Raw genomic sequence first — 10,905 nt, forward strand, 5'->3', positions numbered from 1 at the left:
CAGTGCTTACACTTATTTTATTTTTTTTATTTTTTTTTAATTCGAGACATAATTAGGACAAGTAATTAAGGTTTTCTCGTTGAATTTACTTTGTCTTGTCAAGATCATGGTTTAGTCCATCATCTTTAAAAAGAAAACCATTTCTCCTTTCAAATACTGACCCTATAATACCATATATCTTAAATACAAATTTTTAGTCCTTCGGCACTTTTGAGATTAAGAATCCGTGGATGTAGGCACATGAGACAATATTTACAAACAACACAATCAAGTTGTGTTGCGGTGAACAACAATTTGTCCACCATGTTCCTCTTAAGAGGAATCCTCAGACTTCTGTCTATCAAAACGATTTGACCATATTTTCTTCTCCACTGGTGTTTTTTTGTCTTTGGAAACTAACTTCTTAGACGAAGATAAAATCTTACATACCTCAGCGGTTTTCTGAGCGAGTTTAAGCTTATTTGCTAATCGATTTGCTCTTCGTTGAAGTTTGTTGACGTGCTTCAATTGGTGTTTGTACTTGTAACACTTTGATAGTTCATGACCCTTTAGAGAACAAAATGAGCACGTCAGTCTTGGATAATATTCAGACATCTGTGATGTGCATGCAGCTAGACACATAGTGGATCCTGAAATACAAACAAAGTTTCCAAAAAATGGGTCAATTTTTTCTTCCAGATTGGTTGAGTTTTCTTCTGAAAGAATATCGAGATTGATGTATGTATTGATATAATTATCAAAATCAATATTTTCACAAGAAGTGCAACACTTGATTTCTCGTCTTCATTAGAATCATAGTTGTCAGACATTTCGTCAAGAGTTGCAGCAAAACCTTTGTTCCCAGTGTATTTTCTGCGATTTGGGCACTCGTTTGCAAAATGACCAAATCCTTTACACTTAAAGCACTGAGGCATATCATTGTCATCAGTTTCATCTGTGTCCCTGTTTTTAGGAGGAATACGATTATGAGGTTTGACTGATGCTTTAGGCTTATCTCTGGAGAACCGTTTACTTCTCTTCAACAGAAGATCCCTAAACTATCTTGTGATCATCGAGACGGACTTTTCAAGATCTTCATATGATGAATCAGTCTCAGAGTGATCATCTTCATAGATATACACTTTTTTACTTTTATCAAGTAATTTAGTGTCTAGTGCTTTGAACGCAACATCCTTAGATTTGGATGAATGCTCGTGATCAAAGATCTTAAGTTTCCCAACTAGGGTGTTTATGGAGAGATTATCAAGGTTATTTCCTTCAACGATGGCATGCTTATTAGAGTCGTATCTAGATGGCAACGATCTGAGAATTTTCATCACAATGTCCTTTTCAGGAATAGTCTTACCCAATGCAAAAGATGCATTAACAATTTCAGACACTCTGTGATTAAACTCATCAAATGTATCTTCATCTTCCATACAAAGGTTTTCCCAATCGGAATTAAGGTTTTGAAGCCTAGCTTCATTTTCACTCGAATTTCCTTCGAATACGGTTTCAAAAATATCCCACGCATCTTTAGACCTAGTGCAATTTGAAACATGGTGCTGAAGATTCGGGGTAATGGCATGTATGATGGCATTTAAACCGTCAGAATTTTTCTTTGCAACAAGTATCTCGGCAGGACTGTATTCACCAATATTCTTGGGAACGTTTACGTTTCCAAATGCCTCAATGGTAGCATCATAGCCATTAACAACATATACCCATGATTGAAAGTCACGTGCTTGAAGAAAAGCTCGCATAGAAATTTTCCACCATAAGTAATTAGATCCATCGAAGACTGGTGGTACGTTAATAGAGATAACACCTTTGTCCATAGAGTCAGATCGCTAGAAACATAGACTTGTAAGGTCTTAAACGTGTTTGCCTGCTCTGATACCAATTGAAAAAGTGGGGGTACAACAACCACACCCAATATTTCGCTTAACAATCTGTATGGGAAAACTCCAATATACTTTCTAGAGAATCAACTAGACAGTCAGACTCAATCTAGATAAAAGTATATCAAGGAGTTAATATCTCAATCTCTTGATTTGATCTATACTCAAGCAAATATAAATCTGCGAGTCTTTATCAAATACTAGAGAGATAACTTGAACGGTACCAAAGACCAATGTTCAAGTATCAATCAATTTCAATCAACAACCAAAGGTCGGATTTCCAATTTATTGATTCTAACGCACAACCTGTGATATTTCAATTATAAAGATAAACAATATAATGTGGAAATAGAAATAACACAGACACCAGAATTTTGTTAACGAGGAAACCGCAAATGCAGAAAAACCCCGGGACCTAGTCCAGATTGAACACACACTGTATTAAGCCGCTACAGACACTAGCCTACTACAAACTAACTTCGATCTGGACTGTAGTTGAACCCAAATCAATCTCACACCGATACAAGGTACAGTTGCGCTCCTTACGTCTCTGATCCCAGTAGGATACTACGCACTTGGTTCCCTTAGCTGATCTCACCTACAACTAAGAGTTGCTACGACCTAAAGTCGAAGACTTTAATAAAAAAATCTGTATCACACAGAAAAGTCTACGGTAATAGATAAATCCGTGTCCCACAGATATACCAACGAGTTTTGTTCCGTCTTTTGATAAATCAAGGTGAACAGGAACCCATTGATAACCCAGACTTATATTCACGAAGAACAACCTACTATTATCAATCACCTCACAATAATCTTAATCGACGCGACGAAAGAAGATATTGTGGAATCACAAACGATGAGACGAAGATGTTTGTGACTACTTTTATATCTTGCCTATCGGAGATATCAATCTCAAGACAATCTTTGTGATTGTACTCGCACGATAGAAATACCAAGATCAGATCACACAATTACGAGAAAGTAGTATCGGTCTGGCTTCACAATTCCAATGAAGTCTTTAAGTCGTTAATCTGGTTTTAGAAGAAGAAACCAAAGGTTAAAGGAGAATCGACTCTAGATTACACAACTAGTATCACACGTAAGGTGTGGGGATTAGGTTTCCCAGTTTCTAGAGTTCTCTCTTATATAGTCTTTCAAATCAGGGTTTGCAATCAATGTTAGCTTAGTAACAAAGCATTCAATATTCACCGTCAGATGAAAACCTGATTAGATTCAAGCTAATATCTTTCAACCGTTAGATCGAAATCCTAGCTTGTTACACACAAATGAAATGCACGTTTCTAGGTTTGTGTAACCGTACCCAAACATGTACATTTGTTGGTTCAACAATAGTTAACCAAATGGTTAGCCATATGAGTACTTTCATATCAACCATATTCTTCTTCACCATAATTTGTTCAAGTGACTCAAATGAACTAGTTAGAGAGTTGTTCAATTGCAAGGAAATCTTATGCAACTACACAAGACACAATCGAAGCAAAAACTTTTTGATTCACTCGAATCGGTTCATGAACTTTATAGCCACGATTTGCAATTAGCATTCCTTAGTTTATATAAACATGAGTTCACAAAAAATCGTATTTAGATATAACCTTACTCAAGTTCGCGGACTGGGTTCGCGGACTTAAGTTCCGGGAAGGAGTTCTCAAACTCCAGCAGATTTTCTCGGTTCGGGAACTTCCGCCAGTTCGCGGACTTAGTTCACGGCTCTAGTTCCGGTTCTCTTGATCAACAAAGTTTACAAACTTCAGTTCAAGGAATAAGGACTTATACATATATGTGTTTCCACAACAATGCTTATATCCATCATTGGTTATATAATCTAAACTCTCATTTCAATCATTGAAACATACTTAGAGGACGTTATATAGTTGTTATTCACAAACCATTTTTCGTCAAAGAAATTTTCAAAGTGATTGAGACATAACATGACTTTCGTCACTAGGTTAAGATGAACTTGGACAAAGCGAAAGCTTACCAACACATATTTCGAGAAATAGATAGGCGAGATAAACTTGGCTCGAAATAGAAAATGTGTATAATCAAAGTCTATATAGCAAAACGACTTTTGTCTCAAGATAGGAGATAGAGTAGATAGACTTTTGAGTGATAGATAAGTTCAAGTCTCCACATACCTTTTTGTGATGAAGTTCCACCAGTTCCTTGAGTAGTTCTTCGTCTTGTATGATGATCCTCCATGGAGTTCTTGAGCTAAACTACACTTTCTATCCTAGTCCGAGACTTAAATATAGTAGACTAGAAACCAAGACTTATAGTTTTGATCACTAACATTGACAAACATGCTTGAGATAGCAACGCATGCGAATTCGACCGAGCAATGCTCTAACAAAACCAACTGAAATTTTGGACCAATTTTTTTAATGAGTCAATATGATGGTAAATTTATTGTTCTTCCTGGGTGTTAGGAAAAGATGTCTGCTACCATAGCGGGAGGTGCAGCAGATACTAACATCCAAGATGATGTCAAGTCCAAAGAATATTTAGAGACAGCTTCTGCATATATTGAATCATCACATGTAATTCATCAGGAACCTAACCATAAAATGTTTGGTTTATTCGCTCTCAGAAAGTCTTATTTTTTGCATATTTTTGTAATGGTAGAATATCAATAAAAAATAAAAATAAATACACAACTGAATTGTGCCCGATGTGGGGGTTACTTTTCATAAGAACTGAAAAGGCCTTTGTCATATTTATTTAATCTCCAACATATTTCAGTGGGTAATTTATAGTTAAAACTGTCTTTGCTTATCATTGCATTTGCATATGTCCTTAGGTGCAATAGAATAGTATAAGCTCACGCACTTCAGCACTTGGATGTGTACTCTCGTTACTCTGAATGAATGTATTTTTATTTATTTTTGAATCATGGGTGGATTCTTGAACATATATTGATTTTGTGTTAAACAATCTTGCGCTCTAAGCATGATTTGAAATTTTGCTGGTAACTATAATGTGGATACAAAAAATGTTGTTCCTGTTTTATATTATGTCGAGTAATTTGTTATGTTTGTGGGTATGAATTTACCAGGTGGTCTTTGATTACTGGTCACCTACCAGGAAGAAAATATAATGAAATAAAAAACTGTTGGAATTCTCATTTAAGCGTGAGAATTAGAAGCTTTATCAGAAGACCGAGCATCAGCAATAGTCAATCCTTTCCTATCATTATGGATATTTCCAAATTGAATGGCGAGCAAAAACAATAAGGCGGTCGAAAAATTCGATCCACGTCCACGAAAAAGAAAAACAAGCCAAATATACCAAAATCAGCCAGAGACAGAAAGACCAGCGCTGAAAAAGAAAATACATTAGTGTACATGCCCAACCAGGAGAAAAACATGGTGATGATCAACAGTAACCTTGTCATTTCAAGTTCAATTATCCCTCTTATGCAGTGAAATATTGAAGGACGAGAAAGAGATGACTAGTGTTATTATGAATATGGACCCATGGTTTTCAGAGAGAGGAAACGTAGGTTTGTGTTGTAATGAAGATAAATTATTGTTTAAAGATAAAATTTTAAGAGGGAAAACTGTTGATATGGTTATTCCGACTCTATGTTATCAAAATCGAGGGTTTTGTCCACTCACATATTTACTCTTTATCATAAAAAATACCACTGAATATGTGAAATATGTGCGACTTATTTATGACATGCCTGTAATATTCCTAGCAAAAAGTAGCACTAACTACGCGATTTCTATGTGATTACTTTTTTTTTTTTTTATTATTATTATTATTATTTATTTTTTTTTTGATAGGCTAAAGCCAGACCCAAAGCCCTACCCAAATCCAGCCAGTTTGACTAGCCCCACTGCTAGACTCAACCCCGCCAAACCCCTCTATACAACTAATTTAAATACAAACCTCTACTATGATGGGGATCGAACCCCTGACTTCCTCCTTACTGGAGTTGATAGGATACCACTGAGCTATGCTCATGGACCCTGTGATGATTACTTACACTCCAAATAATGTGCGACTCTAAGCCGAACGACTCTTAACTTAATAGAACAGTTTTTGTATTTCTTGTATGATGGATGTGCGACATATGAACCATCTTAGACCTAAAGCCGTTTAAGACGAGTAAACGTTGACCTACTCTTAACTTAATAGCACCATATTCGCTCTACCCAATAAATATGTATATGACCTATGCGCGAATTTTTTTAATGGCCAAATTAAGGAAAATTAATAACTAATGAAAATTGTTTCTTGTTCACATTAAAGATTCTACTGTTTGAAGAACAAGTAAAACTAATTGAAACAATATCCTATTGAAGTCTGGAGAATAAAGATTTGAAATCAGTTACACAAGATACTGTTTTTTAGGTTGACATGAATCATCATAACTAATCAATTCTAAATTTTTTATACCACACAGTTAATCGTCTGCAACACGAACTTAGTTCTGCTCAACCACCATGAATGGAAATCCTAAGTAGTCATTTCAACCAATGAACCCCAAAAAATTGATGTAAATTATGATTAAAACCTTAAAGGACTGTTAGAGCACTGCTCGGTCGAACTCTCAAGCGTTGTTATCTCAAGCTTGTTTGTCAAGTTTAGTTGATCAAAACTATATCTTGATTTCTAGTTTACTTATAGCTATGTCTCGGATTAGGATAGAAGTGTGTATTTGAGCATTAGACTTCACGGTATTCATCAATTGAAGAAGAAGATATATTGAAGAGCTTGGAGGAACTTCGACGACAAAAGGTATATGGAGACAAAAAATTATCTATCACTGAGAAGTATATTCAATTTCATGTTCTAATAAGACTAATTCGTATAACTATATAAACTTTGTGTTATACACATTTGAAATTTTGAGTCGAGTTTATCTCGTTTATATAATTCTCGAAATATGAGTTTAAAGCTTGGAATGCTTCATCATATACTTGAAAACTTTAGTTGCAAACAATTCATTTGTTGGAAACTAAATATTAAGTCAAGATTGATCATGTGAAAAATTACCTTGAACACCTTACATAATCTGTGTGAGACAATCATTTGATGTTAACTCGGATGTTTCGTATTGATCAAACAATTGTTTGAAAATTACTTGAAGCTAGTGGTATGTGTAAGATTACCATTGTGTTCTCTTAAGGATGTTTCAATTGATTAACGAGAGTTTAAGAACTACTACCAATGTCTGGATACAACACAGTATACATACCCTATATACGAACTGTGAAGTACTAGTTCAGGTCCGGAACTCTTGTTTGTGAACGAGTTTATCTGTGGTGGGTCTAGAACTATGGTTTGCGAATAGTTTTTGCGAACGACAAAACTAGGCAAGGTCCGGAACGGTAGTTCGCGAACTCAACTGGGAACTCCGTGGTTAGGTTCTAAAATCGGTAAGTATGACAACTTGTTCACATAATCTGTATGCCAACTATTGTCTATACTCATGAACTCAGGTTCGTTTGCGAACTCGGTTTGCAAACCGTGGCATTATGTTCATGAATTGGTTCTTATATAAGCACTTTGTACACTTACAAACCAAGCCGAATATGTTTCAAATGATTCATAGATATTTCTATGAGATGGTGAACATTTGAACAAATATCTTAAAACACATTTAGATACATTTGATTATCTTTCATGATTGGTTGATTATCAGATTGAGTCTAGAAGTGTTAGATGAATATAGTTAAGCTAAAAGTGTTCATATGGCTAACTTCGGTTAACTGTTATTGAGCCAACTTGTTATACATGTTTGGGTACGGGTCATCCATATCTAAATATGGGTATATTTCGTTTGTGTGTGTCAATCTAAGCCATCTAACGGTGGAGATTGATTGCTTATTTTCTAAACAAACTTAGCTTGAATCTTAAATCATGAGTTCATCTAACGGTGAATATTAATTGCTTTGTTAATAAGCTATCTTAGATTTGATTGTAAGCAACCCTAATTTAAAATACTATATAAGGAGAAGCTATAGCATCTAGGAAATCTAATCCCAACACTTTCGTGTGTCCTAGTTGCAAAATAGAGTAGATTCTCTCTTAACCTAGGTTTTCAGTTCTTCTGAAAACTATTACTAGGTTTAACGACTAAAAGACTTTTTTGCTTGGGATTCGTGAAGCCAGGTCCAACTATTTACTTTGTAGTTGCGTATCCTGAACTTACTTTTTTTTCTATGGTATTGAGTTTATCTTCTCTAAGATATTCTCGATATTTATCTCTGATAGGTAAGATATAAAATGTAATCACAACAGTTTACTTGTCTCATACTCTTGTGATTCCACAATAACTTCTTATGTTAATCATCTAGGTTATTGTGAGGTAACTAATATTCTAGGATACTCTTCGGGAGTATAAGAACGGATAATTAGTTGAGTTTCCTGTTCACCTTGATGTTTATCTTAAGACGAAAACAACAAATATAATAGACTTATTTGTGGGTGACAGATGTGTTTATAAGTCTTTGTCTTTGGGTCGTAACAACTTCTAGGTTGTAAAGGACGCCAGCTAGGGGAATCAAGTGCGCAGAATCTTGCGAGATTCAAGAGGCGTAAGGAATGCGACTGTACCTTTATCGGTGTGAGACTTGGTGAGGGCTCAACTACATTCCAGTCTGAAGTTAACTTGTAGTATGCTAGAGTCTGTAGCGGCTTAATATAGTGTGGTGTTCAAGTCTGGACTAGGTCTCGGGTTTTTTCTGCATTTTCGGTTTCCTTGTTAACAAAAATTCTGGTGTCTGTGTTTTTTTTTCCGCATTATATTTTCTTTATATAATTGAAATATTACAAGTTGTGCGTTGTTCAATCACAGTTAATAAATTCGACCTTGTTTGTTGGATAAAACTTGATTGACACTTGGACATTGGTCTTTGGTACCATCCGAGTTATTCTCATAACAATCAGGTTCAAGGATTTCTATCTATTTTATTTACTGATTGTGTTGAGAAAGAGATAAAGATCTTTGATATTTTTCTTGATTGGGTTTCATTAAGTTGATACTCTCGGAATTATATTGGAGTTTAGTCCATACAAATTTCCGAACGAAATAGTTGGTTGTGGTTGTTGTACCCCCACGTTTTCAATTGGTACCAAATCAGACAAACACGCTAAGACCTCATAAGTCTGTATTTGTAGCAATCTGACTATGTGGACAGAAGTGTTATCTCTATAAACGTACCGCCAGTTTTCGATGGCTCGAATTATTGTGGTGGAAAATTGGTCTGCGTGGTTTTTTACAAGCCCGTGACTTTCAGACGTGGGTTCATGTTGTAAACGGTTACTACCCCCCTCAAGACATAAAGAATTATAGTGAATCCGAAATCAGTGCTGCAAAGTATAAATCTGACGGTTTAAATGCTATTATCCTTGTTATAATCCCAGATCTCTAGCACCATGTTTCTTCTTTCACTAAGTCTAAAGATGCTTGGGATATCTTAGCAACTTTATTCGAAGGGAATACCTCTGAGAAAGAAGCGAGGCCTTAAAACCTAAATTCTGATTGAAAAAACCTTCGTATGGCTGATGAAGATTCATTTGATGAGTTTAATCACAAAGTGTCTGAAATTGTTAATGCATCCCTTGCATTGGGTAAGACTATTCATGAAAGGGACATTATGATAAAAATTCTCAGATCTTTACCAGCTAGATACGATTCTAAGAAACATGTCATCATTGAAGGAAATAACCTTGAAACACTTTCCAGAAACTCTCTTGTTGGAAAGTTAAAATTCTTTGATCATGATGGGAATACATCCAGAACATCTGCGTTTAAAGCTGTAACCAATACAAGTGAATCCTTTAACTTGTCTTGGGCTGATGAATGTTGCACTGATCGTGTTGATCTTAATAGGTCCTTGATTACGCAACAGATCAAAAATATTGTGAAGAGAAGCAGAAGATCTAAGAAACGGCGTTCTCACTTCGAGGATCCAGATGATTCAATAATACAAGAAGTAAAATCTTGCCAGTACGTCAATGTTGCGTGTACTTCTGAAGTTTGCACAGAAAATTATGCTCTCTCTACAAAAACTTCTGTTAACTCAAATTCTGATTCAGAATACGAGTCTGACACTAAGATTTTGGAATTCTTGGATAAAAGTGAAGAAATTCATCGATAAAATCTTCAACTAAAGAAATTGTTGGAGAAGCTTGAATCATCACTTCAGGTGAAAAATCTTGAGTTTGATAAACTTAACGATGAACTCACCAGAACCTTATCTCTAAAGGAAAAAAAGATTGATACTCTTAAGTGTGACTTACAAAGGATGTCTGAAAGCTCGGACAAGATCTCGACAATGTTATTTGGTCAGAAGTCCTTTGGAAACACCAATGGTATTGGGTTCAAGAACAAGACTGTGGTCACAAACAATTCTTTTGTTCCCGTCGGTTCATAAAAGGTATATGAAGATTGTTGTGATAAATAAGAGGCCGATCCCCAAAACAAGAACTCCTCTCTATATTGCTTGTTTTGCGGAAATACAAATCATGTTCAAAGTAAGTGTTGGAAATTCAAGAAGAATAACAAAAGAATTGTCAAGCTTCAGAATAACATGCAGATGATGAATATGGATTTGAGTAACCAACATGGAATCTCAAAGGCCAAGAAGAAGTCTCGAAGAATCAGAGCCAGATGAGGTAAGCAGTCAATTTATACAATAAACCTTGTTACGTCACCTTGTGACACAAGAAACGAGCATCCTGCTCACTTCATTGATACCTATCATTATTAACTTGAGAATATGAGGATTGCATCAAGGTTGCTCAAGTTTCTGTCTAGTTTTTGTCTATTCATTATATCATGAATTCCTTTCATTGTTCTCATGAATAGATAATAAGTAAGATTTTTATTCATGGTGAATCTTCTCCAAATGTTCAAAATCATACACAATCTTGTGTATTACACTTATTATCAAACACATCGTTTCCAGTCTGCAAAGACTTGATGTGTATATCAACATTTCTTGTGCTCTAGCCTAGGTTTATTGAGATAAAAATGAGTTCATACTTA

The sequence above is a fragment of the Papaver somniferum genome, unplaced genomic scaffold (assembly GCF_003573695.1).
Source record: "Papaver somniferum cultivar HN1 unplaced genomic scaffold, ASM357369v1 unplaced-scaffold_118, whole genome shotgun sequence".
NCBI classification, from domain to species: domain Eukaryota; kingdom Viridiplantae; phylum Streptophyta; class Magnoliopsida; order Ranunculales; family Papaveraceae; genus Papaver; species Papaver somniferum.